The sequence below is a fragment of the Myotis lucifugus genome, unplaced genomic scaffold, assembly GCF_000147115.1.
Source record: "Myotis lucifugus unplaced genomic scaffold, Myoluc2.0 scaffold_90, whole genome shotgun sequence".
Lineage (NCBI taxonomy): Eukaryota > Metazoa > Chordata > Mammalia > Chiroptera > Vespertilionidae > Myotis > Myotis lucifugus.
In genome coordinates this window covers 1,378,954-1,387,718 of record NW_005871138.1, presented here as the reverse complement: position 1 = coordinate 1,387,718, position 8,765 = coordinate 1,378,954, and the positions used below count along the sequence as shown (strand labels likewise).

At 49.9% G+C, this 8,765-nt stretch overlaps 1 non-coding gene across 1 annotated transcript; it reads left to right on the top strand.

Moving 5' to 3' along the window:
* The first annotated feature begins 6,586 nt into the window (after positions 1-6,586).
* LOC111826589 lies at positions 6,587-6,716 on the top strand. Its single transcript, XR_002829949.1, has one exon. It is a non-coding gene; the product is annotated as a small nucleolar RNA SNORA17 (small nucleolar RNA).
* The last annotated feature ends 2,049 nt before the right edge of the window (positions 6,717-8,765 follow it).

The window sequence follows — 8,765 nt, the reverse complement described above, 5'->3', positions numbered from 1 at the left end:
TGAAGACTTGTGTGCTTCACTGTATGTCATTATACTGCGATAAAAATCATTCCAAAAAGTTTTTTTCAGCAAAGTGATAGAAAGGATTGTTTCTAAGCACCCAGGTTCATCATGCACTTGCCCCAGGCTCCAACAGCAACATACCCCTCCCACGGCGGGCAAACCCAGGCCCCCACCCACACAGCCCTGGCTTCTGCGGGGCTTGTTGACAAAGAGACAAGCTGCCCTCCACACTCACGCTCTCACCGCCCTCCTCCCTCCGCCCCCCGCCCCCCGCCCCAGCCCAGCTTCTGAGAAGATGCAAGAACAGGAAGACCGTCTGCTCTGAGGTTCTGAAGCAAAAAGGTCAAGGGACGGGGAGCAGGGGGCTCCCACTAAATAAGACAGGCCATGAATAGTAAGGAGGATCCCATCTGGGCTCCTGACAGGAGTCCCCCACCCACCACAAGCTCAGCGATAGCCACAGATTTTGGCTCTACAATCACAGATAGGGCATCCAGGAGACCCAGCCCCGAGCACATCCTGGGCATTCGGGTTGTCACACACCACTGCATGGTGCTTCCCTGCTTAAAACCCTTTGACAAAGGCTACCACTCTCAGAACGAAACCACACTCCCTACCACACACAGCCTGGAAGGTCTTACTCAACTTTACATCCTACACACACACCCAGCTCCCCTCTCCCTCCTCTCCTCCCACCCTGGCCCCTTTGATGTCCCAAGAACACACCTAGCTGTCCCCTCTGCCTGGAACACCTGTCCCAGGTGGCCACGTGATTCATTGCCTCACCCCCTTCAGGTCTTTGCTCAAACATCACTTCCCCTATGAGGCTCACCCTGACCACTCCACCTAAAACCGCCACAGCACCCATTGCCCTTAACTTGCTTCATTTTGTCCACAGCACCGATCACCCACTGATACTACAGACTTTTCTTATTCACTATCTAGGCTTCTCTTATTTAATATCTTCATTGTCTATCTTTGTTGTAAACTCGATGGGGGTGAGAGCTTTTGTCTGCCTTGTGCATGGCTACATTCCTAGCACCTGGTTCCTAGTAGGTGCTCAATAAATTACTCGTAGGCCCACGGAGGCAAACCAGAGGCTTGTCACAGGATTGACTTTCTCATCATTTTCGACATTATTTGTGTTATCTTTACAATTTAAATGGCACAATTAGAAATCTGCTTCTAAAAGCCAGGTTGGGGGACATCCCTAGGTCAGTGGGATGGGTATAAAAATTACCCAGGGAGCTTTTCAAAAAACACATTTGCCCAGGAGGTACACCAGGGAGTTCCGATCTGATTCAAGCCGTCGGGGGAAAGCCAGGGAACCTGTGTCTTTGTAGAAGCTCAGGAGCAGGGAGGTCAGGAGTGGAACCGCGGTCAGGGAGGGCTGCTCAGGAGGACAGAGAGGATCCTGACAAGCAGGTAAGATCGGGCTGAGCCAACTCCCAGGCCCTGCTATGCCGAGGCTCCAATTCAGTGCCATGGAAGGGCCAGGCACCTGCTTGTTTAATACACTTCCCCAGGTGCCTGTCACAGACACTGATGTTTAGGTAGTGCTGGCTGAGTCTGATCTTCTGGTTTAAATATGTATAATTGCCTTTTATCTCGAAAATCAGTAAAATCCACAATAAGAAAACTGGAAGTCACACATTCCAACAGCACCCACTGCTAATACTTTGGTGTGTCACCGTCAGTGGTTTTCCGGACAGTTCTGAAGGTACAACTGCCATCGCAGGTTGTACATAATTCAGGTGTCAGCTTCTCCTGCTCTGCAGCGGCTGGAGAGTGGGTGCGGCTCGTGTACCTCCCCATTTCCCCATTTCGGGACACTCAGTTGTTTCCAATGTTCTCACAGGGGGTGCTTCGATGAACATCTCGGTACCTAAAAGTACCAATCCACCCCATACTTAGGATTTTTTCTTGGACTCCGTTTTAAGCTTGGGATCCCAGGGTCCCGGGGGCATCATGTTAGGGGGGTTCTCGATAAGTCTTTGCATCCATTTACTGCCCCAGAGTCATGCCAAAGGAGATGAGTCAGGGGGGCAGCCCCACCATGCAGAGAGGACCTGAGGCCCAGAGAGCGACACAGTCACGGCTGCTGCTTGTTGAGAACGTGCTTCACGCTGGATGCTGTACTGAGAGCTGTATCCACGTGAACTCACGCGACCCTCACTGCCCCCTGTGAGCTGGGGCACTGAGCACCGGGCATTCATCATCATCGGCCATGTTTACTTTTCCTATAAGAATGATTTGTCCAATCACATCACTGAGGAAAATCAGGGTTCCAGGAAGCTGGGCTGAATTTCTCGGGTGGCGCAGGAATGGTTCAGTGGGGTGCCTACCCCCACAAGCAGGGACAAGGATCCCATCAGTCAACACCCTGTGGCAGAGCCATTCCTGGTGACGAGGCCAGCGCTTGTCCCTGTGATATCGGTGACACTGCTGCTGGAGAGATGTCCCAGCCCGTGGGACAGGACCCAGGGCCAAGCCCTTGGGACTACGACAGAGAACTAACGACTGAATGAAGGTGTGAGCCTGCAGACGCATCCGTGGGCGAGGCGGTGACACAGGAGTACGGTACCCCAGTGGCCCGAATATTGTCCTGGCCACCAGCCACACACAGACCCAGAATCCTACAGTCAGCTCCAAACAAACCTCCCAGTTCCCTTTTTCCCTTTGCGGGACTTCCCACCAGGTCGAGCTGACAGGAAGTTGGCAACCCAGCAAGAATGGTGACAGCAACACAAATCATTTCATGTCTGCTGAAGAAAGAGGAAGAGGCAGCTGGGGCGGGGCTAGGGCTTCTTTCTCCGTCCACTGCCGTCCAGCCAGGGATGGCCACAGGGCAGCGTGCCAAGGAGAAGTTGTCTGGAGAAATCAAACAAGCCAACTCAGCGACTGTGTGTCCATGAGTAAGTCACTACCTTCACTGCTCTCAGTTGTAGTCATCTGTGAAATGGACAAAACTACCTACCTCCAGGGCAACGACGAAGACTTAAATAGGAAATAACCTGAAGAGGACTTACTGACACAGAGCACAGCACCAGCACAGGGCACATGCTTCATCAAGGCCCCTAACAATCATTAGTTCAAGCCTCTCACCCTGGCATTTGGCCACCCCAGCCTGGTCACACCCTGCTCCAGGCCCACCCACTGGCCTCCAAGTGCCCACATAAACCCTTTTCCTGATCACCACTAACCATGGAAAGCACCGGCCACCTGCCAGGCACACTGAGGCGCAGTAACTTTCAGGGAAGGAACCTTTGTCCATTCAGCAAGTGTTTACTGAGGAGGTGACACGTGGGCTGAGACCTACAGGAAGTGGGGGAGTGAGCCATGAGGACCACCTGGCCGTGTGTGGAGACTGCACTGTAGTTGGGGGTGAATGCAGAGAGGGGATGAGCCCAGGGAGGAGGCTCCTGCAATAGTCCAGGTGGAAGATGACAGTGGACTAGACCAGGGTGGTGGCATGGTGATGGGAGAAATGCTTAGTTTATAGACGTATTTTCAAGGCAGAGCCCACGGGATTTACAGATGGATGGGTGCTGGGACAGAGAGGAGTGGAGGCCGACCCCCTGGCTTGAGACACTGGCAGGATGAAGGTTACTTTTACTGAGACAGGAAAGACTGTGGTTTTGGGGGAAGGGAACAAGAGTTCATGGGACATTTTAAGTCTCTGCCTTCATGCAAGCCAGCCCGGCAAGGGAGACAGATCATCAGGAAATCATTGCACAATGTACTAGTAGATTCAACTGCAATCGTGCTGAGGGCTAGGAAGCAGGACTGGGTAAGGTGACCCAGGAGGGGGTGTTCAGGGAAGGCTGCCTGGAGGAGGCACATCGGAGCTGAGGCCAGAAGGCTGAGGAGCCCAAGAAGAGCAAGGGAGGTGTGGAAGCTGCTGCCGCTGTGGGACAAAGTCCAAGAATGAAGGCAGTGTGATCTCTGTGGTTGAGCTGTGGGGTCAGACAGAGCAAGGTTCAAACGCCAGACCCTTCTCTTTCTTGTTGTGTGGCCTTGAGCTGGTGACTTCACCCCACTATGCCCCAGTTTTCTCATCTAGAAAATGGGGTAATTGTGCCAACTTTGAGGGGTGAAGCTCTGGAAACCCAGGGGGAGATGCCACCTCCCTCCCCTGACCCTTAGTGAAAGCTGCTTTGTCAGGGAGGCTGGAAGAGGATGGGAAGGGAGTAGCTGAAACCGCAGGCCAGGAACACGGCTGCAGGCCAGCCTCCTGCCCTGGCTGCCCAGGCCATCCCTGCTGGGATTTCCCCATTAGTTCACAACAGAAATGCTCTGAAAATGCACAGCCTCCCAGTCGGCCGCGGGGCAAAGGTGTTTTTCCACAGTGAGACTGAATTTAGTCTTAAACGACTGTTCAGGGCAGCAGGGGCCACTTTGAGAAAGAGAGGGGACCGGCCAGCAGGCAACAAGAACCCAATTTCTCCCCAGCTTTGGGGAGACAGAACGCCTGTGGACTGACGCCTCTACAAGCCAGCCACCACACGCTTGCTCACACGTTTCTACCACCTGGGACACGCTGCTTCTGCCTCCTTAGTAACACCATGAAGTCACTCGTTCACTCGCCCAGCAGGTACCAGATTTAGCACCTACGAGGAGCCAGGCACTGTTCTAGTCCTGGAGCTAGAACAGTGAACGGAAGTTACAAAGCTCCCGCCCTCATAGGGCTGCAGGGTGAGGCACATGTGATAAACACTGGATAAATGTTATGGAGAAAAATCAAACAGGAAAAAGAGAAATAACGTGGGGAATTGGCCCGGGCAGTGGGGACAGCAAGTGCAAAGGCCCTGAGGCAGGGGCCTGCTTGGTGTGCCTGAGGAATAGCAAGACCACTGTGGCTGGAGCAGAGCAAACAGGTAAGGAGAAGGGACTGGGTAAGGTGACTCAGACGGGGGCTTCAGGGACTCGGGCAGAAAGGTACACAGGGGCCAGATCACGCAGGTTAAAGACAGGATTCTGTTCTAAGCTCGGCGGGCAAGGCTCTGCAGAAGAACACTGAGCAGCTTGACCGCAGGGGAAGGACCTCATCCTCAGTGTCGGAGAATGAGCACAGCCCCATTTCCCCGGGGCAGTGCAGAGGACACCTCCCCGTCCACCAGTGGGCCTCCCCTCACTCTCCTGAGCCTCATTGTCCCCAGCTGGAGGCGGGGACACCCCAGACCCAAGCCGCAGGGCTGCTCTGGCCTCTGCCCACGAGTACAGACCTCCAGGTTCCAGTGTCCACTGGGCCCCCTCAGACAGTCCCAAACAGGCTCTCAGAGAGCCAAGGTGTCCAAGGAGGTGGTGCCTAGCAACCAGATGCCTGCTTAGCAACAGGGGGGTGGGATGGCAGCCGGACTCCATGGCAACCGTCAACTGGGCCAGGAGACCAGGCACTACTTTAGAGGGGGAGTCAATAGAGGGGGAGTCAATGGTGGCAAAAAAAAAAAGGGGGGATGGGGCCAGGCTCCTCTCTAAAGCAGTGTGACTATCCAGCCGGCGCCACTTCCAGGACTGGAGGGCCAGGCTCCACTGTCCTGCCCAGCACGGGCCCCTGAGTGGTTCACTCTGCCCCTGAGTGGTTCACTAGCTCCTCTCAGGAAGGAGACCAATGCCTACTACATGGGGACACGTGAGAATTCAGCATTAACATCCAAATGAGAACAGCAAGCCCTGCCTCAGTGATGAGAGCCGTGATGTCCACCTGTGAACCGAAGCGACTGGGTTTGATTCCCAGTCAAGGGCACGTACCTCGGTTGTAATCCCAGCCCAGGTCAAGGTGTGTGCAGGAGGCAACCAATAGATGTCTCTCTCACATCAATCTCTCTCTCTCTCTCTCCCTCTCCCTCTTTCCCCCTCCCCCCCATTCTCTCTGTGCTAGCTAATTCTGAAACGTATATAAAAAGCATAGGAACTAGAATAGCCAACATAATTTTGAAAAAGAATCATGTTGGAGGATACACACCTATCTAACTTTGGGAATTACTCTAAAGTTATAGTAATCAAGACAATATGGTACTGGCCAAAGGTAAAGACACATAGGTCAAAGGTATGGAATAGGGTCCAGAAACAGACCCACACAAATGTGACTGCTTGATTTGTGACAAAGATACAAAGGCAATTCAATGGAGAAAGGGATGGGCTTTTCAACAGATGGTGCAGGAACAGCTAACTTCCTGTGCAAATTAATGAACCTCAGCCTATACTACACAGCTTATACAGGAGTAACTCAAAATGGATCATAGATCTAAATGTAAAATTTTTAGAAGAATACATAGAAGAAAACCTCTGTGGCCTCAGGTTAAGCAAAAAGTTTTAAATATGACATTAAAAGAAAGATCCATAAGAGAAAAATAAATCAATTAAAATGTAAAACTTTTGCTATGCCAAGAGAATGAAAAGACTGGCTACAGAATGGGAGAAAAGATTTGCAAATGACATATCTGACAAGGAATCTGTATCCAGAATATAACCATAAATTCAATAGTAAGAAAACCACCCAATTAAAAAAAAATGGTTCCAAGACCTGAACATACACTTCACCAAAGAGGCTATATGGATGATAAAATAAATATGGACATGAACTGCCCCTAGAGGCATTGTAGGTGTGGCTGCCATGTTGCACCTGCGTCATTAGGTGGCAGAGAGCAGAGAGGCTTGCCTACGCCCAGCATCCTGGCTGTGGGCGCCTGGATGGTTGACGGCCTGGCACTGAAAAAAAAAAATATGGACATGAAAAGACATTCAAGCTCTGGCCATGTGGCTCAGTTGGTTGGAGTTTCATCCTGTACACCAAAATATTGTGGATTCAATTCCTGGTCAGGGCATATACTTAGGTTGTGAATTCAATCCATGGCTGAGGCAGCAACCGATCAATGTTTCTCTCTCACATCAATCTCTCTCTCTCTCTCTCTCTCTCTCTCTCTCTCTCTTCCTTTCTCTCTAAAATCAATAAACATATCCTTGGGTGCAGATTTAAAAAAAACATTCAACATCGTTGGCCATTAGGGAAATGTACATTAAAACCACAATAAGAAAGCCTTGTATTTCTATAAGAATGGCTTTAAAAAATCCTGAGACTAACAAGTGCAGATGAGGATGTGAAACCACAGACCTTCCAGGTATTGCCAGTGGGAATGTGAAAACGGTACAGCAACTTTTCAAAACAATTTGGCAATTTTTCATAAAGTGAGGCATCCACTTAGCATATGGCCTCACTCCTGAACATTTACCCCAGATGAATGAAAACTTATGTTCACACAAAAACCTCTACACAAATATTTATAGCAACTCTACTTATAATTGCCAAAAACTGGAAACAATGTGTCCTCCAATGGGTGGAATGGATAAATACACAGTGGCATATCCAAACAACAAGACACGACTCAGCAATGAAAAGGAACAAACTACTGATACACATGACCACAACGATGAATCGCAAAGGCCGTCTGTGGAGTGAAAGAAGCCAGCCTCGAAAGGCTGTGTGCTAGATGATTCCATTTCTGTGGAATATATATGCTCTAGAAAAGGCAAAACTATAGGGACAGAAAGCAGATGAGTGGCTGTCAGGGGTTACAGATGCAGGACAGTGTGACCTCTCAGTGGCCACATGGGAGAATTTTTGGGGTGATGGAACTGTTCTATATCCAGATTGCAGTGTAGGAACAGGACTCTCTATATGTGTATTAAAACTCATAAAACTCTACACCCCCCAAAAGTCATTTATAGTATATATAAATGTTTTAATTAAATCTTTTAAAAAATCTAACACTGGGTATCAAAAGAGACTTAGGGTTTTTTAATACATATATAGATAGAATGACACAGAATTATACATGTGCGCATGTATGAATTAATATATACACATAGCCTGGCCCTTGTGGCTCAGTGGTTGAGCGTCAACCTATGGTCATGGTTCAATTGCCAGTGAGGGCACATGCCTGGGTTTTGGGCTCAATCCCCAGTTGGGGGCATGCAGGAGGCAGCTGACCGATGATTCTCTCTCATCATTGATATTTCTATCTCTCTCTCCCTCTCTCTCTGAAATCAATAAAAACATATTAAATACACACACACATTTCCTAATTCTATCCACTGAGAGACCCTAGACGTAAAGTAGCAACGAGCACACCCAGCACAGAGATCTAGGTTTCTAAACACCATCTACCCTGTAATTTAAAAAAAAAAAAAAACACAAAACTCCTTGGATAACTGGTTGATTCCAGATCCAGGACAGAAAATCATGTGATGCCAGCAAGTAAAGAAATGCTCAACAGAAAGAGAAAGGAAATCTGTGATGACAGGACCCCCTCCTCTCCTGGGCAGGACCCTGGGAATGCCTCCTTTGCCAAGACCATGCCCACCCACGTACCCCTGCCACATGTCCATGAAGCCTCTCCCCCACTTCCCACACTCCTTGTGCCAGAAAGTCAACCACTTGCCAGGAGGCCCCACCTCCCAGGACCCTTCTAATTTAAGGTTAGCATCAAAAGGGGAAGGCCTGCTAGTCTCCCATGGAAACATGAGCAATATATGGGTGGTCTGCCTGCCAGGGCTGGGGCTACTGACCTGCTGAATGCTCTGCTACAGAGCCCAGAGACTGCAAGAAGTCAGTGAACTTCTAAGAGACTCAGTTTCTCCATCTACAAAATGGGAATAACCACATCTACACTGAACTTCTCAAAGGGATGTCCTGAAGATCAAAAAGTGCCCTAAAAAAGTTCAAAACAGCAAACATCAGGCTAGTGTAAAATAATGATGAT